This window comes from Rana temporaria, chromosome 5 (genome assembly GCF_905171775.1).
Source record: "Rana temporaria chromosome 5, aRanTem1.1, whole genome shotgun sequence".
Classification (NCBI taxonomy): domain Eukaryota; kingdom Metazoa; phylum Chordata; class Amphibia; order Anura; family Ranidae; genus Rana; species Rana temporaria.
The window spans coordinates 179107646-179131739 of record NC_053493.1 but is presented as its reverse complement, the minus strand read 5'-3'; positions in this window follow the sequence as shown (position 1 = coordinate 179131739).

Here is a 24094-nt window from a genome sequence, read left to right as displayed (position 1 = left end):
AGTTTTGTTTGAATCGGTTTTGAAAGAATGTCATTGAAAATTTACAGGAATATCATTTTTGTTTGCCATTCTCTGCAGGATAAATATGAAGGGTGGAGTAATGATTTCAGCTTATAAGTATTTTTCAGGTCCAAGGAGTTTCTGGAAGTGTTTGTACATAGAGAGCAGGTGTATGTAGACAGCTGTACACATGGATAAATACGAGTCTAAGAAGGGGAAAGTATCATAGGCTACTTCATTATTTTTTTTTCCTGCACCACGCATTTATTCCTCCAGTCTGTTATGAGGAAGAAAGGGGGGGGGGATAAATAAATGTGAAAGCGACAGTTTTTCGAACTAATAACACTAATCTTTCTAATTCTAATCAAGTTTGTGCCAAGACAGTCTTTCTTTGATGGAATTTGAATCGGCAAGCAGCAGTCTGGTGAAGTAGGTTCCCATCTTAGATGCTAACAACCTCTCAATGGCTCTAGGTATTACAGGAGATAAGCGATTACAGGCGATGGTAAGCGATTACAGGCGATGGTGAGCCATGCACAGATTGTGCAGTGAACACAGTCCCAAGGTCGGGGTTAGTGTCCATCATGTTGTTGGGGATCTGGGCCAACTGGCCCCCATCCCTGCGGTATACCAGTGGAGACTGAAGTCCCATCCACTGGTAGGTAAAAATCCCCCGATGCTTGCAAAGCCAAGCCGACATCCTCCTGTCTCTGTGACGCACCATTTTCTGGGGTTGTGTCAGTGGAGACCACAGTCCCATCCAATGCCCCAGGAACTCCCTCTCCTGCTAGGTGAGAGCAGAGGCTTGTGGCACTCTGCTCTGTTGCCAGCTCTTCTGCTGGGTCGCTTTGAGTGGAGACCACAGTCCCATCCACTCCCACAGGAACTCCCTGTCCTGCTAGTTGAGAGCAGAGGCTTGTGGCACTCTGCTCCGTTGCCAGCCCTTCTGCTGGGTCGCTTTGAGGGGAGACCACAGTCCCATCCCCCGATGTCAGCTCGAGCTGCAGTTGTGTGCAGCAGCCAGTAGTATCCTGCCCTGCCGCCAGCGATTCAGCTGGGAGTAAACGCTTTACCACCACAGCTTGTTGCTGGGGAGAGGGGCCAATTGCCCCGGCTCCCTGGAACTCCACTTTCATGGTGACTGGCATCTGTACCTTTCCCCTCTCTTCAGTTGGTGCTGCTGTGACTTCTGCTGCTGCAGCACCTCTTTGCTGTAGCCAAGTGGCTATGATCTCTGGTGGAGGATTAGGTCCATACTGTGCCAGTCCACGCAGGGCCGGTGCAACCACCAGGCGGACCAAGCGGCCGCTTGGGGCGGGCAGGTCCGCAGCCTGGGATGGGGCGGAAAGATGATTTTTTTTTTTATTGTCCGGACTCCCGCAGACTCGCAAGCGGCGGGCGCGCTGCACACAGCCGCAGAGTCCGGTCCGCGGCGGCGGCGATCTATAGTGGTGGTAGGCACGGCTCAGGCTGCCTGCGTCCAATAGCAGGCTCCACCGCTGCGGCGCCGTCCTCCTAGCCTTTCCCCTAAAGAAGGCGACGGCAGCCCCAGAGCATGGCGGGAGTTGTAGTTCTCCAACAGAGCACAGGCACACAGACTTCACTTGGCCCTCTGGTGCCTGTGCTCTGCAGTGACTACAACTCCCAGATTGCACTGCAGGGCACTCAGAGAGAGGGAGAACGTCACATGTTGCTTCTCTCGGTTCACGATTGTCCCGCCTCCTGCTCTCCGCTCTGTGAAAGGTAGGAGTGGAGAGGGAAGGGAGGAAAATATATGGAAATGTGATGGATGGGGTGTGGGGGGCAGTGCTGTGTGTGTGGGGGGGGGGCAGTGCTGTGTGTGTGGGGGGGCTGTGCTGTGTGTGGGGGGGGCAGTGCTGTGTGTGGGGGGGCAGTGCTGTGCTGTGTGTGGGGGGGGCAGTGCTGTGTGTGGGGGGGCAGTGCTGTGTGTGTCGGGGGACAGTGCTGTGCTGTGTGTGGGGGGGGGGGCTGTGCTGTGTGTGGGGGGGGGCAGTGCTGTGTGTGGGGGGCAGTGCTGTGTGTGGGGGGCAGTGCTGTGGGGGGACAGTGCTGTGTGTGTGAGGGCAGTGCTGTGTGGGGGGGGCAGTGCTGTGGGGGGACAGTGCTGTGTGTGTGGGGGGCAGTGCTGTGTGTGGGGGGTGGGGGGTTAGCGCTGTGGGGGGGGGCAGTGCTGTGTGTGTGTGTGGGGGGGTAGTGCTGTGTGTGTGTGTGTGTGTGTGTGTGGGGGGGGGGGGGTAGCGCTGTGGGGGACAGTGCTGTGTGTGTGGGGGACAGTGCTGTGTGTGTGTGGGGGGGACAGTGCTGTGTGTGTGTGGGGGACAGTGCTGTGTGTGGGGGGGCAGCGCTGTGGGGGGGGGGGGGGGTAGCGCTGTGGGGGGACAGTGCTGTGTGTGTGGGGGGCAGTGCTGTGTGTGTGTGTGGGGGGTAGTGCTGTGTGTGTGTGGAGGGCAGTGCTGTGTGTGGGGGGGGGGTAGCGCTGTGGGGGGGACAGTGCTGTGTGTGGGGGGCAGTGCTGTGTGTGTGTGTGTGTGTGTGGGGGGGGGTAGTGCTGTGTGTGTGTGGGGGGGGATGTGTGATGGGGAAATACTGTGTGGGGGGGGTATGTGATGGGGGGCAATAATGTGTGGGGGGATATGTGAAGGGGGCTGCATTACTGTGTGGGGGGATATGTGAAGGGGGGCATTACTGTGTGGGGGGATGTGTGAAGGGGGGGGCATTACTGTGTGGGGGGATATGTGAAGGGGGGTAATACTGTGTGGGGGGGATATGTGAAGGGGGGGCATTACTGTGTGGGGGGATATGTGAAGGGGGGGCATTACTGTGTGGGGGGATATGTGAAGGGGGGGGCATTACTGTGTGGGGGGATATGTGAAGGGGGGTAATTATTGAAAGAAATATTTTTGCAAGGGAGGTGGGTGGCCGTTGGGGGGGGGGGGGGCGCCAAAATGGAGCTTCGCTTGTGTAGGCAGAAATCCTTGCACCGGCCCTGAGTCCACGTCTAACAGCCCGGTCAAAAAACTCTTTATCGGGTGTCCGGTCTGTTATGCTGGGCCTTTCAGCTCTATCCATTTGGACAAGCTCTGCAATAATGTCCCTTCTCTTACGGTTGCTGGCCGATCTGCCCCGGCTCTCCAGTAAGTCCTTGAGGGAAGAGAGCTTCAGCCGTTCATACAGCGTCTCCATTGTCCTGTGCCCTTGTAGCCGTCCTTTAAGCGATTGAATTATCCCACTGCTGCCACCAATGTAACGGCTACCCAAGTAGTGAGAGGGTATCAGCCGTTGGAGACGTCCTTTTCCCTGGCAAGTTGCTGTATGCAAGGAGAGAGAGAGAGAGAGAGAGAGAGAGAGATGTAAAATGAGCAGAATAATAATCCAATAGAATGCCCTTTCAAGAACGAGACGGGGCTACGTTTTGAAGGGTCAAGTAGACTGATTTTTAATGGTACATTCACCTAGTTTATATCTGGTTACAAGCTGTTACAGGAACAATGAAACTCTCCGCCCCCCCCTCCTCACACAGTGGGGGGGGGGCTTCAATACAGATACTTTAAAATAGTGACATCTCCTTGAGTTAATCACTTAATCAGTATCTAGACGTTTCGGCCCCGAGCCCCATTTAACATGACCTGATCAGACACATTCCTTTATCAATAGAATTCAATTAACCTTTAGAACAATACACACTCACAGATCATCCCATCAGCATACACCTGACAGGAGACTGCTAACTTGTAGTACAATACACAAAAGAGAGTCAATTAGCTGAAGAAGGGGGACGTTAGAATTTAGGAGTGAAAGAGTCACTCTACAATTAACCCATTGTATGCCTCACTGCATGATGATTATGGATGTCAAGGCAGAATACATAGTTCCGTTACACTTCTCACGGTCCAAGGGCGGTTTCTGGGAATTTACAAGTAAAGACTGTTATACCTGGATCGGGGATACTGGGAATTGGAGTTCAGGCCCATATGGATAAGGTTTGGATCCCTGCAAGGCAAAGCCAGAGCTATAGCTAAGTGAAGGTTGGGAGTCCTTTGAAGGGTCTGGGAATCTTTGGGGATTTAATTTTTGTTTTACAGCGGATCGTGGTTGATGGAAATGGGAATATATATACTCATGTCGTTTTTATTTCTATTCTTTCTATGTCGTGATGAGGACTCCTGTTGCCTGATTTGACACGTGACCAGAGCCGGAGCAGATGACCACATCTTCCTTGATGAGACGCCCCGAAGCCGGACCCATGTACAAGACACAGACCGATCTGCGATTACTACAGCTCACCATGTCGTGTCCGCCTTATAAGTCATCCCTCCTGAAGAACAGAGTCTACATGTCAAGCCGTGTTTTTTTCTTTTTATGGACTTGTATGGACTGTAAGGACTGATTAGTTTTCCAGGTGTAATAAAGAGATAAAGTTTCATCGAGGGACAACTGGGAGCATATGACAAAAAGGAAGGACTGTTGTGGAAAATTTTATATATGTGGACATTTTATTCTAGGATGTGTGATTTTATAGATTGTCATCTGTCTCCCTGTGTCTGATGTTTAATCGAGGAGCGCTCTAGAAGAGCGCACTTGGGTTGAATAAAGACCAGCAGTAAAAACGGTCAGTATGAAAACCTTCTTATAGGATTGAAACGTGTTCTCTGTGTGTGTGGGCATTTATTGGTTTGTAGATATCAAGCACAATGCGCTGGACTGCTTGCTTTCCAATGACTATACACATAAGAGAAGTGAAGTCCGCATAACAAGAGAAACCTATTATATCCCTCTTGCAGACTTCGTTATTCATTATGGATACATATCTGTTTCAGAGGACACTGATATCTGCCTTGTGGGTGTACTTGTACCGTATATTGACAACAGCAGTAGCAATGTCCCTGCAGATTGTCTCAAGCCTGTAAGAACAAGTAGAATGATCTTAATTCAGATATTTATCTAGATTCAGGTAGATGGGCGCATATTTGTGCCGGCGTAACGCAACGTATATGCGCTACGCCGGCATAAGTCGGAGAGCAAAATAGATGATTCACAAAGCACTTGCTCTCCAATTTGCACCGGCCGAACCTAAATTTGAAGGCGTAAGCCGGTGTAAGTGTAAGTGGGTGTGAACTTATGCAAATGATTGTCTGAGCGTGGTGCAGTGGATTACGCCCGGCCTATCTTCAACGGAGCATGCGCAGTGATGTCTAAGTATGATCGCTTCCTTGTGCGCATGCTCACAACTAGGCCGGCCGAACTTCCCATTGTACGCCGGCCTACCGGCTTGCGCCGAGCGCATAAATACGCCCAGACATGCGTCTGTCCGACGCAAAATTACATCCTGCTTTTCCTCCCCTGAGCAAGGTAATTTTGCTGTTCGTTTGGTATTGCTTATTTTGCTGTACTATGGCTTCTCCCGTCAGCAAAAGGAAGAGGAACTTTTCTCCACAGGAGAGGGCAATAGTTATTGCTGGTATGGAGCAGTATGGAGAGTAGGGATACCACCCGTGCCAGGAAGCAAGAGATCATGGACACAATAGCCACTCAAGTTAATGCCCTTGGCAATGCCACCCGCAGCAGCAAGGACATTAACAAAACAATTAATGACCTGTGGCTCCGTGTGTGGGAGAAGCTTGCGACTATTCGTAAGCACCAGAGTGGTTTGGGGGGTGGACCACCCTGCAACATTGCACTGACTCGGGATGAGGAGAAGGTCGCCCAGTGCATGCAGAGGGAGCATTTGGAGGCAGTTGAGGGGTTTGATTCCCGGGATGATGCCTCAAGGACAGGTAAGTGTTTTATGTCCCCTATTTGGTGTGTAGCATGTGAGGGGGTGGAAGGGAACATGTGACAAGTGTGTGGGTCCCCCAACATGTGACTGCTTTGTGTCATCCACAGATGTGCAGGAGGGAGCGGCCCATCTGGTGGCGGTGGCCGTCCCACCACATCTTCCCCGGAGCAGCCTCAGGAAGACCCCCAAGATGCTGTGGTGGAGGGGAGTGTCCACACTTCTCCTCTCGAGGAGGTGGTGGGGGAGTCAGTGGACCTTGGGCAGATTGGGCTCATTATAGAGGAGTCCAGTTTTATGGCTGGGCCCTCTCACACCTCCACACCCATGAGTGCTCCCCATACACCCGCTCCCTTGAGTCTTCTGCCCCAAGAAAGGCGACGCGGAAGACAAGGGGTGTACCCATTAATGTCCAGGACCAAATAGCCCTGGACCAGAGCCAGCAGACCCAGCATATGGGGGAGATAGCCGGGCACCTGCAGCAGATGGCTCATAATGCTGTCCAAATCCGTGAGGCAGTGCTGGATGTCAGTTGTAACAGCTCTGCAGTGGCCACCTGTGTGGTTGACCTGCAGGCCACCACTGTCAACCTGGTGGACAAGGTAGATAGCCTTATTGAGGCCGTAAACGCCAACATGGCTGCCATACAGGAGGAGGGGAGACGGAGGCAACAAAATCAGCGGTCTAACCTCACCCGCCAGCTGAGGATGCAGGCCCAAACCAACCTGTTCCTCAGCCGGATTGCCGTGGCCTTGGAGGGCAGGCAGCCATCACCTGCCAGGAGTGGCCCATCCGGGGATGAGCCACCTCCAGATCTCCCACCCCCCCACCCCAGGCAGCTGAGGAGCCAGAGAGGTGCCAGCAGGCGCAGCCGCCGTTAGGCAAAATAACTGCTTTTTTTTACAGACTTTTAGTTATATGCTCAGGTGATGAGTTATTTTATTTTTAAATGCTCAGGTGATGAGTTATTTTATTTTTAAATGCTCAGGTGACGAGTTATTTTATTTTGGAAAGCACACGGTGAGGAGTGCTGCTACAGTGTGACTGGTGTGTGAATGTGGGGGGGGGTGATACTCCTGCCAGTAAGGTTTGTCACCCTCAGTCGTTGGGGAGAAGTTATCCCCACAACCCGTGTGAATGTACAGCAACATAATTGGGGCCTTGGTGCGGCGTTGCTGCTCCCAAGTCCTGAATGGTAGACTTGGGCTAATCCAATTTGATGAGAATGTGGGGTGTGTGGGCTAGGGACCACAGTGGTGTGCATGCGCGCATTCTCCTTGTGCCATGATGAATGTGTGTGTTTAACGTGCAAACATGTCTTCTGTGAAGCGTCTTCTGACTGCTGCTCCCTCAACAGACGGGTTACCCTCGGTTAGGGGGGGATTGTGTGGTTCGGGGGTCAGGTCATCACGTAGGTCAATCTCCAGGCCCTTTTTTATGGCGTAGTTGTGTAGAATGCAACATGCCCCGATGATCTGGCACACAAAGTTTGGGGAATACAACAGGGTACCCCCAGACTTATCCAGGCATCGGAAACGTGCGTTCCACCACTGCACGGGTATGTATGTGTGCAGCATTGTAGTTTTGCTTTCCTGTGGTTTGGGGAGTCCGGTATGGAGTCAAGAGATGGGGTCCAAGTGCATATGCAGAGTCACCTGGAAGGGAAAAGACAGGAGGATGTTAGTTGTGCATTTGCCCCTCGTGATGTGTGCATCATGGGGGCGGACAGTCATGTCTGACTCCCATGTCACTCACCAACCAGCCAGCTGTCCCCATACACGTTCTGTTCAAAATCTGTTGGGATGGTGCTTTGACAGTATATGTAGCTGTCGTGGCTGGACCCTGGGTATTTGGCACGGACGTGCCATATGAGGCATTGGGCATCGGCTATCACCTGTACGTTGATGGAATGCCACTGCTTCCGATTGCGGTATATGTGCTCTGTGTCACGGGGGGCTGTAGTGCCACATGTGTGCAATCAATGGCCCCCACGGTGCGTGGGAATCCTGCAATTCTGTATAAATCCTCCATTGCCTTCTGCCGCAGATGCTCCTGGGTGGGTCTGATGAAGTGGTGGGACATGCGTCTGAGGATTGCAGGGACAACCTGGTGCACACATCTGCTCATGGTGGATTGTGACGTCCCAGACACGACTCCACTTGTACGCTGAAAAGATCCACTTGCAAGAAAATGCAGTGTTGCCAGTACCTTGACCAGTGGCTCCACTGCATGTGCACGGCGTGTCTTGCTGGTGATGTCATCATGCAGGGTTCTGGCTAATTCCTGGATGGCATCAGGGCTGAATCTGAAGATGCGATACACCTCCGATTCCCCCATGCCAAAGATGTTCATGCGCGTGCGGTATATCCTCTCCTGTGCCCTCCTACGAGTCGCTGGACCCATTAGTAGTGCTAGGAGCACGCCTGCCCCTGGCATGTTGGCACACAGACGTGTTGTCCTGCAAGTGTGGGTGCTCAGCTTGCTCAGCTCGTCCGTAACGCTGCTGCTGTAGCTGCTCTCCAGCTGACCTGTGCCCGTCTGGTGCAAAGTTATTCCACCTTTTTGATGGAATAACTTTAGGCCTGACGTACGACTTGCGCGCACTGGGCTTAGCCTGCGTCGGGCGCACTTACATGCGTGAATCGGCGTATCTCCCTCATTTGCATATTTAAATAGGAAATCAATGTGAGCGCAAGATGCGTCGCGCCTAAATATGCGCCCGAGTTAGGCCGGCGTAGAAAAGTTGCGTCGGTCGGAGGAAGCCTATTTTCAGGCGTATCTTGTTCTGTGGGTACGGAACAAAAATGCGCCGGCGCATACTTACGCGGCGTAAGTGTATCTGTAGATAGGCCGGCCTAACTGTTTCTGAATCCACCTAATTGTTTTACTTTGAACAATGTCTGAATGGGATCCATGCTGACTAAGATGGGGTGTGTGCACTTCCTCCCCCTGCCTTTCTTTGAGTGCCCTCCCCTTTTCTGTTTATCATTTCCTGTCATGTGATTTTGTATTAAGGGAAGTGATTGGCTGTTGGGGCCATCACTTCCTGCTTTGTTATTCTTTTGTTTCCAATAAATAAAAGAACTTTAGTTTCCTGTGCTCGGCCCAGAAGCTTGAGATTCCAGCTAGAAGCAGCATTGTTTTCCGACTATTCCTGGTGCCATGAAGTGACTTCACATTCCTTGTACAAAGAGCTTGATACAAACGTGCTTTTAAGCACGAAAGAATTGTTTGGTGCTTTGTGTGCATTGAGACGCTGGAAGTGCACATTTTGGCGCGGTGTGGATTTGCGTACAAAGCAGAGGGAATTCTTCCACGACAATGCCCTGCTGTGTACCGTCTGATGTGACCTACTGTGTGCCCTGTCATGTGCTCTACTGTGTGCCCCATGCCCTGTGATGTGCTGTGTACTACATGCCCTGTGATGTGTCCTTTGCCCTGCTATGTGCCCCATGCCCTGCTGTGTACTGCCTGATGTGATTTACTATGTGCTCTACTGTGTGCCCCATGCCCTGTGATGTGCTGTGTACTCCTTGCACTCCGTGCCCTACTGTGTGCCCTGTGATGTGCACTCCCTGATGTGCCCTACTGTGTGCCCCATGCCCTGTGATGTGCCCTGCTGTGTACCGCCTAATGTGCCCTGTGACCCATGATGTTCCCTACTGTGTGCCCTGTGATGTGACCTGTGTGCCCCATGCCATGTGATGTGCTCTGTGCCCTGCTGTGTACTCCCTGATGTGCCCTGTGATTTGCTGTGTACCCTACTGTGTTCCCCAATGCCCTGTAATATGTATTTTTCCGTTCTATGTGCCCCATGCCCTGCTGTGTACCACCTAATGTGACTTAATGTGTGCCCTGTGATGTGCTCTACTGTGTGTCCCATGCCCTGTGATGTGCTCTGTGCCATGCTGTGTACCCCCTGATGTACCCTACTGTGTGCCCCATGCCCTGTGATGTGTCCTGCCGTGTACCGCCAAATGTACCTTGTTTCCAATGATGTGCCTTACTGTGTGCCCTGTACTCTGCTGTGTGCCCTACTATGTGCCACATGCCCTGTGATGTTTCCCATGCCCTGCTGTGTACCACCTGATGTGCCCTACTGTATGTCCTGTGAAGTGCCCCTTGTCCTGTGATGTTCATTGCCCTGCTGTGTACCCCCTGATATTCCCTTTGCCCCGTGATGTGCCTTCCTGTGTTCCCTGTGATGCGCCCTACTGTGCCCCATGCCCTGTGTTGTTCCCTACTGTGTACCCCTTGATGTGCCCTGCTGTGCGCCCCATGCCCTGTGATGTGCCTGTGCCCTGCTGTGTGCCTCATGATTTGTGTAGGTGTGGCTTGCGTTTGGGTGGGGACACAGGGGGCCCCATGATCTTCTATTGCCCGGGGGCCCCATGAGTTGTCAGTCCAACCCTGGGGAGGTGTACTCAATTTCGTGAGATAGTGTATCCGCCTTTCCAACCACTAATGCTGACTAAAGCTATATGCAACTTTAATGCCGCGGCATAAAAAATAGGATATTTGTACTCACCGTAAAATCCATTTCTCTGAGTTCATGGACGGACACAGCAGCATTGACCTTAGGGTTATATATCCTTCCTTTCAGGAGAGACTTAGGCAGAAAAAACAGCACTTCAAGTGTTAAAACACTTCTCTCAGTACAGCACCTCCCAGGGGGTGGGTCCCACTCTCTGCATCATGCAGCCCCAATTCTTGAACAAGCGGTACAAACAAAGGAGGGGTGGGTGCTGTGTCCGTCCATAAACTCAGAGAAATGGATTTTACGGTGAGTACAAAAATCCTATTTTCTCTTCCGTTCATGGACGGACACAGCAGCATTGACCTTAGGGACGTCCCCAAGCAGTGTCAAAAAATTTCGAGGGGTGGGAAAAAACACAGCAAACCAAGCTTCATCCCAAACAAAACCAGAGTTACTCAACGGAGGAACTCCAGCCTTAAACTGTCGCCTGTAACCACCTTGCGGCCAAAGCAGGCATCCGAAGATGCACTCACATCCACCTTTTGAAAATTTTGAAAAGGTGTGGATTGACGACCAGGTTGCTGCCTTACACACCTGTAACACAGAGGCTTGATGACGGAAAGCCCAAGAGGCACCGATCGCCCTGGTTGAATGCGCCGTAACCTGGAAGGGAGGCGCCCCGCCCCTTTAGGGCATAGGCCTGGAGCACGACTTGTCTGATCCACCTAGAAATGGTGTCCGACGAGACCGTCAGACCTTTCTTAGGACCAGTCACCGACACAAACAGTGAGTCCGACTTCCGAAACTGAGCCGTAGCAGACAAGTACACCGAGAGGGCCCGAACCACGTCCAAAGAATGCAAAGTGGCCTCCTTTGGGTTTTTCGGCCGAGGACATAAGGATGGTAAAACAATGTCCTCATTAATGTGAAAAGCCGAAACCACCTTAGGAAGGAATGACGGCTGCGGCCGCAGCACCACCTTATCCTTATGGATGACCAAGTAAGGAGCCTTGCAAGATAAGGCCGCCAGTTCAGATACCCGTCTGACCGACCAGAAAAAACACCTTCTGGGACAGAGACAACAAAGGAATCTTCCGAATGTCCTCAAACGGGGCCTATTGAAGCACCGAAAGGACTAAATTCAAGTCCCATGGAGGCAGTGGAGGGCGCACAGGAGGGGCCACATGCTGAACCCCCTGCACAAAAGTACGCACCAAGGAGTGCGCCGTCAAGGGTCGCTGAAAGTAGACAGCTAGAGCCGAAATCGGACTCTTAACCGTAGTTAAGGTGAGAATCTGATCCACTGTAAGCCTGATCCACTGTAAGAACAGCAGAATCCGGAACATCTCTTCACACATAGAGATGTAGGCCTTCCACGTACGATGGTAAATCTTTTGTGAAGTAGACTTCCGTGTTCGTAGCATGGTAGAGACCACCGAGCCCGACAGGCCTCGATCCTTCAGCACCTGGCTTTCAACAGCCACGCCGTTAAAGCCAGCGACTGTAAAGCAGACGGACCCTGCGACAGAAGATCTTCTCTCAGGGGTAGACGCCAAGGGACGTCTGCCACCAGACGCACCAGGTCCGCGTACCAGGGACGGCGCGGCCAATCCGGAGTGTTCAGGATTGTTGGTATCCCCTCGGCTTCCACTCTGCGCAGCAGGGGAGGAAGAAGCTTCAGAGGAGGGAAGGCGTAGATTAGACGATAGTGACCCCATGGTGCTACCAACGCGTCTGACACGTCCGCTGACGGATCCCTTGACCTGGCCACGAACCGTGACACCTTCCGATTGAGACGGGACGCCAGAAGGTCCTGTCAAGGATCAATTTCCCTTAAAAACAGGAGAAGCTTGCAATGTTCTACTGGCCCGATTGGACAGATTTGTTGAAATAAGAAGAGGGACAAACACACACACAGACACAGATCTTCTTGCGTTAGAATGTAGAAAGGGCCGAGCTCCAGCCCTGCATCAGCTTTAATAGTCCTCATGACATCACAAATACATACATTTGATTGGTTCACATTAAACAGAAACACCCACTGATTACTCAGTACCACCCATTCACCCTGTGACGTCTGTGTCATATGTTATTCAATGTCCATACACAGGGGTAAGAAATGGAAGTCCATGTTTGGGCATGCTGCCCAGTCCAATCAGATGATTACACAATTTAGAATTTCTTTTAGTCATCCAGTAAGGCAAGATGCAAGGGGTTTGCCATATAAGGTACAAACAGTCTTAAAACATTAATTCCTTTAAGGGGGGGGAAACATGAGGGGCCCAAAGTCCGTTTCCTCTTGAATCGAGGCAGGAAATACAAGGGGGGGGGGTGGGAGAACTTCCTCTTGAATGTCCTCACAAGCCTCAAAGTGTGTAGAAGGGGAATGGGAAGGCTGAGCACATCTGTTCTTGATAAAAAGTCTTTGTATAATGCTGGATTCATAACTTTAAAAATCATTATATATCATTCCTGATATAAACTCTTTAAGGAAAATAAACCTTTGTTGTGATACATATATTTCACAAATGCGTATATATAAAAAAACAATATAAAAACAACAATATAGAAACAATATGAATATATAAAAAATATTAAACATTATTAGTGGTTCTAATAAAAAATTAGCTTAACTCAAAAATAGGCATTATTACATCTATCTATCACAACCCCCCCTTAAAATGACTATTTTATCTGTACCGTTCCTACATTCTCTTTGCCCTTTCTCTTACTTGAGAATGTTGTAAGTGGTCTTAACAGGTAAGGACTGTAACAGAGGATATGGTCCCTCTTCTACTTCCTTCATTGAATCTCCTATTTCACCCAAATTTAAAAAAGTAGGAGCCACCTCTTCAGCTGCTTTCCCTAACAGCTTCTTTATACAGGGCAGAATACAATAAAACATCACCACAACCAATATAACCAAAAACAAAATTGCTATACCTATTTGAGTACAAATGCGTTGCCACCCTTTCATCCACCCAAAATACTGGTCCCAGGGATTTGTCAGGCCTGAATTTCTTTTTAACTCTTTGGAGAGTTCCTCTAATTTCTATATGGCCAATGTTACCTTGCCATTCGGACCTGTATTGTCCGGAATGTACGTACAACATGTACTTGTTCCAGGTAATATTTTCCATACACCCCCCTTTTCAGCTTATTAGCTTATTAGATGTCTAGGGCCATGCGATTTTGGAAAGTCATCTGTGAAGTGGCCTCTAGTTGTTCAGCTATTCCCTGGAGTGCATCCCTGGTATAGTTAACAAACCTCTGTTGATTATAGTAAATAAGAAGGCCAGTATGGTGGCCTGAGTTTATGGGAGGAGCCCGGAGGGTATTTAAGCAGCCCACTCACACATGCTCTTTGTCGGTTCAGTGTGCGGTACTACACGTCACTGGGCCGACTCTTCCGAGCTCACCTCATGTCCGTGAGTCTGCGCATTCGACATCGCAAGCGCTTTGCGGCTTCTCCCTTCATGGTCTTCGCCGGCGGTTCCCGCTTACTTCGCAGGTAGGATTCAAACCTTTTCTTATCTTGTGCAATCTTGCAATTCGTTATGCTTCCTATCCTGCATCCCTTTTGGGAAAAAATCTGCCTCTGTTACTGTTGCTCATGTTTCAACATCATTTGGCTCAGGCGTAGTACATTTGTAACTTCCTTCTGCCAAACATACGATTCATTTGTAAATCCATGTGGAGATTAGCATGTGTTTGTATGGGTTCTTTGGCAGATTGAGGTGGTAATTGGACTCACATGGTGCCTTGTCTGCACTTGATTAGCCTGGGGGGATGGGTGGTTGGTAGGTGTTCGGTTTCAGAGCAAGGGGTAGCATACACTCTACAACCAATTCGTATCAGATTCGTTCAATACTCCTTACTATCAATTCGTATCGGATTCATTTCATGCATTTTACAACCATTTTGTATCAGATACATTGCATACTTTCTACCGTTGTCATTCATTGTTTCCCCCATGTCGTGTGTTTTAGTTCCCGCAGCGGAACTTACTAATTGCTTGTACACGGCTCTTCTCGCTCATTTATTTACCAAAGTTATTGCCTGTGTGTCATGCATGGCGCCACACCACACTCTTGGGATGTGTTGCACATCCACTCCAGTCCAAAGCAAACCCAGTCGCACGTTCACTGTCCCAGGTAGGATTCGTTAGCTTATTTGTCATGTCTAATTCGTGGCCACTCGTGGTGTAACTGTACCATATGTTTGGTTCCCGCAGTGGAGCTTACAAAGCATTGATACGCACTTCTTGTGTTCTATTTTCTACACCAAACCTCGTTGTTTTGCCCCATGCACGGCATCACGCTACACGTTCCCGACATGTTTCACTCCAGCCACAGTCCGCCGCAAACTCACTCGCATGGCCCACTGTCGCAAGTAAGATTTGTAATTACATTCTTTATGTCTTATCAATTTGCTACCATTCGTTGTCTCCCATATCATTCATTAGTGGCCCCTGCGGAACCTACGATTCAAACAGGCGTTGTCCTTCTACCTTATACTGCTTGCTTAAGATACAAACAAACCAGGTGTTTCTATCCTTTCTCAGTAACCCAATTCTTATTGATTGAGACCTTGCAACCATGCAAATAATCTCAGCAGTCTGATACCCTTGCTGAGACCCTTTCAAACACATGACCCTTACAAAATGCAAAAAAATAAAAAAATAAAAAAATAAACGCAAAAAGGAAAAAAATATATAAAACGCAAAAAAAACAAAAAAAACAATTGCCGCCACGTAATCTCAGCCCAGCAACCTGACACCTGTTGAGACCGTTGCAACGACGCAAAATTCGTCTCTGCAGCCTGACACCCTTGTTGAGACCCTTGCAAACGCAATACCGTCTCAGCAGCCCCACACTCATCGAGACTCTTGCAACCACACAAAATCGTCTCAGCAGCCTGTCACCCTTGTTAAGACCCTTGCAAACGCAATACCGTCTCAGCAGCCCCACACTCATGGCGACTCTTGCAAGCACACAATTGTCTCAGCAGCCTGACACCCTTGTTAAGACCCTTGCAAACGCAATACCGTCTCAGCAGCCCCACACTCATCGAGACTCTTGCAACCACACAAAATCGTCTCAGCAGCCTGACACCCTTGTTAAGACCCTTGCAACACATGACCCTTACAAAAAAATAAAATAAAAATAAAACGCAAAAAAATGCAAAAAAAAAAAGCAAAAAGAAATATAAGTGCAGAAAAAAATAAAAAATTGCCAGCACACAATCTCAGCCCCACAACCTGACACCTGTTGAGACCGTTGCAACGACGCAAAGTTCGTCTCCGCAGCCTGACACCCTTGTTGAGACCCTTGCAAACGCAATATCGTTTTAGCAGCCCCACACTCATGGAGACTCTTGCAAGCACACAAAATTGTCTCAGCAGCCTGACACCCTTGTTAAGACCCTTGCAAACGCAATACCGTCTCAGCAGCCCCACACTCATGGCGACTCTTGCAAGCACACAATTGTCTCAGCAGCCTGACACCCTTGTTAAGACCCTTGCAAACGCAATACCGTCTCAGCAGCCCCACACTCATGGAGACTCTTGGAAAGCACGCAAAATTTGTCTCTGCAGCCTGACACCCTTGTTAAGACCCTTGCAACACATGACCCTTACAAAACGCAAAAAAAAAAAAAAAAAAAAAAAATCTAAAAAGTGCAAAAAAAATTGTCACCACACAATCTCGGCCTAGCAACCTGACACCTGTTGAGACCATTGCAACCATGCAAAATCGTCTCAGCAACCTCACACCATTGTTGAGACCCTTGCAAACGCAATACCGTCTCAGCAGCCCTACACTCATCAAGACCACAATACCGTCTCAGCAGCCTCACACCATTGTTGAGACCCTTGCAAACACAATACCGTCTCAGCAGCCCTACACTCATCAAGGCCCTTGCAACCACGGAATACCGTCTCAGCAGCCTCACACCATAGTTCAGACCCTTGCAAACGCAATACCGTCTCGGCAGCCCCACACTCATCAAGACTCTTGCAACCACGCAATACCGTCTCAGCAGCCTCACACCATTGTTCAGTCCCTTGCAAACACAATACCGTCTCAGCAGCGCCACACTCATCGAAACCCTTGCAACCACGCAATACTGTCTTGAGCAACCTCCCACTCGTCAAAGACCTTTGTGACCATGCAGTCTCGCCCCAGCAACCTGGCATTCATTGAGACCCTTGCAGCCAGACAAATCATCTTTGGGTTCAGACGGATGTTCAGAGGCATTCGAAACGCATTCGAAACGCCAATGCCTGTAACAGCTTGTAAACACTGCCAGATGCGGTAACTCATGTTTACCAGCGTTTCATTCACAGTCGTTTTCATAATAAAAATAAAAATAAAAATAAAGGGGAATATTGTCTCAGCAACTTGACACTCATTTGAGACCCTTGCTAAATGTAATATCATCTTTGCAACCACACAATCTCATCTCAGCAACCTGACACCCGTTCAGACCTTTGCAGCCATACAAAGTCGTGGCAACCACACAACGCCATCTCAAAACAAACCTCATAATCATCGAGACCTTTGCAACCACGCAATATCGTCTCAGCAAACCAGACTGAGACCCTTGCAAACACGCAATGCCGTCTCAAAACAAACCTTCATACTCAAGGCCCCTGCAACCACACAATATCGTCCCAGCAACCTGACACTCACTGACACCCTTGCAACCGCACAATATTGTCTGCAGTAGTATAAAACACTTTGCGGCAGGCACCTACGTGCAAACTCGAATACAAACTAAACTTGCAAACACACCTCAGTGACAAACAATCAGCCACACAAACACACAGTGGCACCCAGTTGGCCATTCATCTTCAGTGGCACGCGGGCCACTCATCTTTTCTCTGTTTTTTCCCTGCGGTTAGTTCAGGTTTTCATCCAGCACCAGCGAGTGCACGTTGGCCTGCGAGTGCACGTTGGCCTGCGAGTGCACGTTGGCGTGCGAGTGCACGTTGGCCTGCGAGTGCATGTATATCGTCTTGTTGAGCACCTGTGTATTGTCTTGATTTTCTCACACCAATGCAAGATCCAGTCCAAGTTCTCAAACTAGACCAAGCATCAGAAGCAGACTTAGCTATGTGGGACAACTTCCCCACCTGATAGAACAGCATTTCAATCTTCATCCCGGCAGTGTCAGCCGAGCCACCAAAGGCTTTTGCAGCCATTTTTAGGCCGCCACTGGTTCTCCAAAACTTGGCCCCCAGAAATTCTCTTAAATTTTTGCTTCACCTAGTCTTCATCACACCTCGTGCTGCACCCCATCGTGGCAGCTGCCCAGGTCTGGGACCACACTTGAACAGGACAGACACTGTTCTTCACCACAGACAATCAGGCCACAGCCGACATCATCAATTAAGGTAGATCGAAGTCACTCCCCATCACTTCCTGTGCAGGCTCGCGCAGCTGTCACTCCGTCACCAGTTAATATCTTATGTAGACCTTTTCCAGGCAAATGCAAAAAGCAGCTGATGCGCTTTCCTATTCCAACCTTGGAATGGATGTTTTTTCCAGCAAGAGCCTGGAGCCGACCCAACAACTATCCCTGTCCCACCATGGACATTGCTGACGATGGACTGAAGTCACATCTCACCAACGCAATCCAACTTATTAACCACTCCTTGGCACGCAACACACTGAAGGCCTATCGCACTGCTTGGAACACTAATCGCAAATTTTTGGCCCCTTGCCCCGGAGCAGCAATAGGCAACGTTGGACACATCCTAGCCTTCATATCGTATTGCCACATGCAGCTGACCATTTCTCAATACTATCACGCCATATTTAGATGGCATCCAGCATTTCCTGTCCCTGCAGGACCCCAGTAAACTGTCAGTATTCTCGAGCCCATGCAGTCAAGTCCCTCCTACAGGGCATACAGAAGCACCAACCTGTAGTCAGTGGCAAGCGCCTACCTTTCAAGAGTCCCCTCTTTAGGGACATGTCTAAAATCCTTACTCGTTCCCTGTTTAGGGCTTTGCCCAGACTAGTCACCCAAACAGCCATCTACCAGGCCTTCTACGGTTCCCTACAACCTAGTGAATTTAGTCAGCGGCTCCGGCAGTCACACACTGCTCCGACGCCACCCGACTCGCTTTCGAACCACTACACTCTCACAGTCTGCAAACGCAACAAACCAGCCCCTGGGGTTGACATCAACCTGTTTCAGACTGACAATGCCTGACGCCCAGTGACGGTGCTCAACCCACTACTGCTCCATCTACCCAGCCAATCTGATGGTAGCTCATTGCTACCCTTTCTAAACCAGCTCCCTGCATGTCAGCCAGTGTGTCAAGCATGTCAGAATCCTACTAAGTACCTTGGGCTTCAAACCCCAGTCAATTCTCTGGACATTCTTTCCGAATTGGAGCAGCCTCAGTTGCCTCCCAACAGGGAGTACCAGACTACGTAATCAAGATACCAGGCTGATGGAAGTCTCCTTGTTTTGCCACATACATCCCAAATCCTTATGAAGGAATGGCACAAGCCTTTACCAAGCTGGCTCAATAAATACAAGAAATCAATATAAACTATTTCCATATCTGAGTCTTTTGCCCCCTTTTCTTGGCATACTGACCAGACCACCAAGGCACACTTCAGGTCTATTTATGTTGTAAGTCTTGTCGCGTGTTTATGTGATCCACATCTCTCTCTGAGGGTAACGACCATAAATAAGAAGGCCAGTATGGTGGCCTGAGTTTATGGGAGGAGCCCGGAGGGTATTTAAGCAGCCCACTCACACATGCTCTTTGTCGGTTCAGTGTGCGGTACTACACGTCACTGGGCCGACTCTTCCCAGCTCACCTCATGTCCGTGAGTCTGCGCATTCAATCGCATTCGACACCCTCCCGCCCTTCCCTTTTTCAGGGCACTTCTCAGCATATCCTTCTTCAATTAACTACCCATTACTTACCTTGGGTATGCCCCCTTTTCTTGGCATACTGACCAGACCACCAAGGCACACTTCAGGTCTATTTATGTTGTAAGTCTTGTCGCGTGTTTATGTGATCCACATCTCTCTCTCAGAGGGTAACGACCATAAATATAATTATTCCAATCTACATTATGGTGATAATGGGAATCAGGGACTCAAAACCTGCAGCTACTTGATCTCTAGCTTTAAACTCATCCGGGACCCCCCTTGGAACCCCTATGGCATCTATATATACTTGAGGGTCAAAACTACCAGCTGGGGCACTTCTACGCTCTCTATTGGAGTGCTCCCCTTGTGTTAATAGGTCCTCTACAGAAAAGATGTGCAGGGGAATTATGACTTTATCAAGTGCACATTCCCCTGTCCATCTGTCAGCTAATTTAGTCCTAATCTTCATGTCCCCACAGATCCAATACACATCTCCCAAGGATTGTATTTGATTTTGAACTTAAACTGCGGATACACTACTGTATGAAGCACAGTATGCCTCAGAGAAGTTACCCAAGAACCTCTCTTCTCCCTGGTATTTCCCATAACATGTGTAATTACCGGGATATATAGTGATACCCTCCCCGGGCCTTGCTGTCTTCGTTATTATTGGGTATTCCTTTTTCCATGTTTCACACTGGGAGTGATCAGTAGTAGTATTGGTAAACAGGCTCAAAAAACACTCCTCTTGAGTAGGAGGTATGTTTAATGGTACTGTTCCCAAATGGGGTTTAGCCCCACTACACTTTGATTTGGAACTGTTTGGGTGGTCCCCTCTCCCCTATACCTAGTAGTATCTCCCCTTTCTTATATCGTGGCCCTATAACATATGTGCCTGCATCCGCAGGACTGGGATTCCTTATGGTTAGGATAAGTTTGGTGCCATGTTCCACCTCACTACCTGACCATATTCCCGTTTTTTTCAACGTCAGTCTATCAAGAAATGGTTCCCCATATTTGTCTTTTTTATTCAGGGCACTCTGTGGTCTATTTCCCCAGTCATCACCAGTATTCCAACCTATAGATTCCCAATTGTCACAATCCTCAGTTACATCACATAGATATATGTCTCCACGGGCGATTAACAGCTGTCGGTACGCCTTACACCCCTTCACCATATCTGGAGGACCAGGAAGATATAAATCACAGTAATCAAATACAAAGGTAGCCACATGTGTGTTTGATGAATTATACCAAAATTGCATCATTTGTTCTGTTTTTCTAATAGCCACCTCCTGTGTGTACACAATTGTCACTGTGAAAAGAAGGATATATAACTTCATTCTGATGCGGGTGGTGCACAGTCCTCAGGAACTGAAACCTTTTTGCAATGGGATGCGTGTATCCAAGTGTTCTTTCCGGCCAACTTTACTGAAGTAGCTGTTGTCAGCAACACTTGGAATGGACCATCATATCTTGGCTCTAGAGAATGTTTTCGAAGGAACTTCTTAACCATCACCCAATCACCAGGAAGTATACTGTGAGTACCGGTATCTAAATCAGGGTCTGGAATGGAAGAAAATACTTGTGCATGGATATTAGTTAATTCTTTGGCAAGAGCCGTCACATAATCTACCAAAGTATCAGACTGTAATTGCAACTGTTGTGGGTAATAACAACCTAACCTAGGAGCTGTACCAAACAAGATTTCAAAAGGGGACAAAAAATGCTTCCCTCTCGGGGAGTACCGTACACTGAACAAGGCTATTGGCAAACTTTCAGGCCAGGACAGACCTGTGTCTTTGGCCATTTTCAACATTCCGGTTTTAAGTGTCTGGTTCATTCTTTCCACCTTCCCACTACTCTGAGGATGATAAGGTGTGTGAAACGTTCATGTGGTACCTAGGGCCTTCCATTTTTCTTTTGTAACTGTAGCAGTGAATGCAGGACCTTGATCACTTTCTATCACCTCGGGTACCCCATATCTACAAACCACCTCCAAAAGTAACTTTTTAGCTGTGGTTTTCGCTGTCTGATTTGCAACTGGATAAGCCTCGGGCCATCCTGAGAACATGTCTACTACCACCAGGGCATACTCAAATCTACCACTCTTTGGCATTTGTATGTGGTCGATCTGTATCCTCTGGAAGGGGTAGAGTGGTCTGGCTGAATGTTTCTGGGGGGTTTTCTCCAGCCTTCCGAGATTGCATGCTAGGCTGGTCTGCAGCGTCTGTTTGAGTCTTTTTGAGTAGGTCTTTATGCACCGCTTCTGGCTGTGGATGGTATATCCCCACGAAGTCTGTGGCTTGAGCCTCTAAAGGGGTCATGGCTGCTTGTTTTGCTGTTTCATCGGCAAGGTAGTTTCCTCTGGCTTCTGGTGTGGTTCTCTTTCCATGGGCTTTAATCTTGAGTATTGCTACTTGTTCAGGGAGTTGGAGTGCTGTCAGGAGCGCATCCATTGCTTTGCCATGCTTCACTGGGGTACCAGCTGTCGTCAAGAAGCCTCGAGTCTTCCATATCACCCCAAAGTCTTGGGCGATGCCCAGTGCGTACCGCGAATCAGTATAGATGTTTGCTGTTCGTCCTTATGCAATCTGGCAGGCTACTGTAAGGGCATAGAGCTCAGACTCTTGAGCAGACATGGATGCTGGGAGCGAGGCGGCTTTCATAACTGTAGTCTCTGTGGTAACCGCATAACCTGTATGGTAATTGCCAAATTAATCTGCAAATCTGGAGCCATCAACATACAAGGTGAGTTGAGGATCTGGGATCGGTGAATCCAGGACAGAGGGTAGATGGGTGGTTTCCGCCTTCATGAGTTCAAAGCAATCATGTTCATATTCATCCAAGGTAGGAGCAGGTAAGTCTGTGTTCTCTTCTTCCTGTTCGTCTAGAGACATATCACGATTCCCCCCTTGGACAAGAGGAAGAAGGGTAGCAGGGTTCAGCTGCTGGCATCGAAGCAGTGTGACATTGTCAGGCAGGAGTAGAGAGCATTGCAACCGGAGGTGACAGGCAGAGGAAATATGCTTGGGCTGCACTTGATTCAAGATGGCAGAGATATCGTGAGGGGCAAGCAGTTGTAGGGGATAACCCAGAACAATATCAGAAGTTTTGTCCAACAGGGCCTGGGCAGCAAAAACAGCTCGGAGACAGGATGGGCCTCCTCTAGCAACTGAGTCCAGGCGGGCAGAATAGTAACCAATGGGGCGGTTATGGAGTCCATAACTTTGTGTCAGCACCACTGAAGCGTGGCCCTGGGTCTCAGAAATAAACAAGCAAAAGGGCTTTTCATAGTCAGGGAGACCGAGTGCAGGAGCAGAGCTGATCGCCTTTTTCAAAAGGTAAAAGTTAGTAAGTGCTTCTTCAGACAGTGCAAAGGGGACACATGGCAGGTTGTCATATAGTGGCTGCATGAGAAGGGAAGCCACAGGTATCCAGGCTCTGCAATAAGAGATCAGTCCCAAAAAAGCATGTAGGGCCTTGGCGCTACTGGGGGGCGAAATGGCTTGGATGGCTTCAACGCGTTGTTGCGTAATGTGCTTCGCGCCATGAGATATGCAATGTCCCAGGAAGACAAGGCCTCAAAAGAGAAATTACAGTGGTGCTCTTCGCACCACTGTAATTTCTCTTTTGAGGCATTGCATCCTTGTTGAGCTAGGTACACCAGAAGGCTCACAGAAGATTGTTCCGCTGTTTCCTGAGAGGGGGCACAGACGAGCAAGTCATCCACATATTGGAGGACCACAACCAGTTCCGGGTGGGGGTTAGGCCAGTTGGAGAGGATGAGGGACATGGCCTTGGTAAACTGGTTGGGCGAGTTCTGTGCGCCTTGAGGTAGAACACCCCAGGTATACTGTTTAGAGGCATGAGTGAAGGCAAACAAGTACTGGCAGGAGGGGTCCAATGGGACACTAAAGTAGGCATTTGCCAAATCGATGACAGTGAAAATCTTTGCAGATGGGGGAACCCCTGACAGAAGAGTGTGCGGATTGGGGACAAGTGGCGTCTCCAAAACGGTGGCCTCGTTCACTGCTCTAAGATCCTGTACCAACCGAAACTTATCCGGGTGACCCTTGGGGGTCTTCTTTTTAATAGGAAACAAAGGGGTATTGCAAGGGAAATTACAGGGTATCAGGGCACCATTCCCCAACAAAACTTCAATTTGCTCAGTAATCGCCTGAGTCTGGACAGGTTTGAGGGGGTATTGTGCCCTTCTGGGAAGAACAGTTCCTGGTTTGAGAAGGACTACCACCGGGGGAACTGACAACCTACCTACATCCTCCGGGCCAGTGGACCAGAGGCAGGAAGGTATTTGATCAAGGAAATGGTCAGGGATAGCTTCTGGCGTAACCTGCAGGGACATCAGGATGGGGAGGGAACATAATGCTGACGTGTCACCCTCACTCAGGGCAGTGGACACGGAGATGGACCCATCAGCATTATACAAAATGGAGGCCTGAAGCCTGGAAAGAACATCCGCCCCCAAAAGATTGAGGGGACAGGTGTTCGAAACCACAAATCTTGCCAACAATGCGGGGGTAGTACCCACCTGTAGAGGTCTCGTGAGGGGGCTGGACCGAGACTGACCGTCCACACCCACACAGGACACATCTATAGAGGATAAGTAGGATGGGTCAGGGATTTCTGCCTCCTGAATGACACTACGACAAGCCCCTGTGTCCACAATAAATTTGGTGGGGCGGCCCTCTATAGGAATCAAAATATTTGCTAGAGGACCTGCCCCTGACCGGGTTGTGATGGCCATTATCGGAAGGGAAGGAGGCAGAAGACACAGGGTTGCCGTTTTCCTATTCGATGGGTTGAGGGCGCTCCCCTCGGGGAGGAGGAGGAGGAGGAGGAAAAGCCCTGGCATTTGGGCGCTGGTCATACCTGTAGTCAGGGTACTGATCATACCTGGAGTC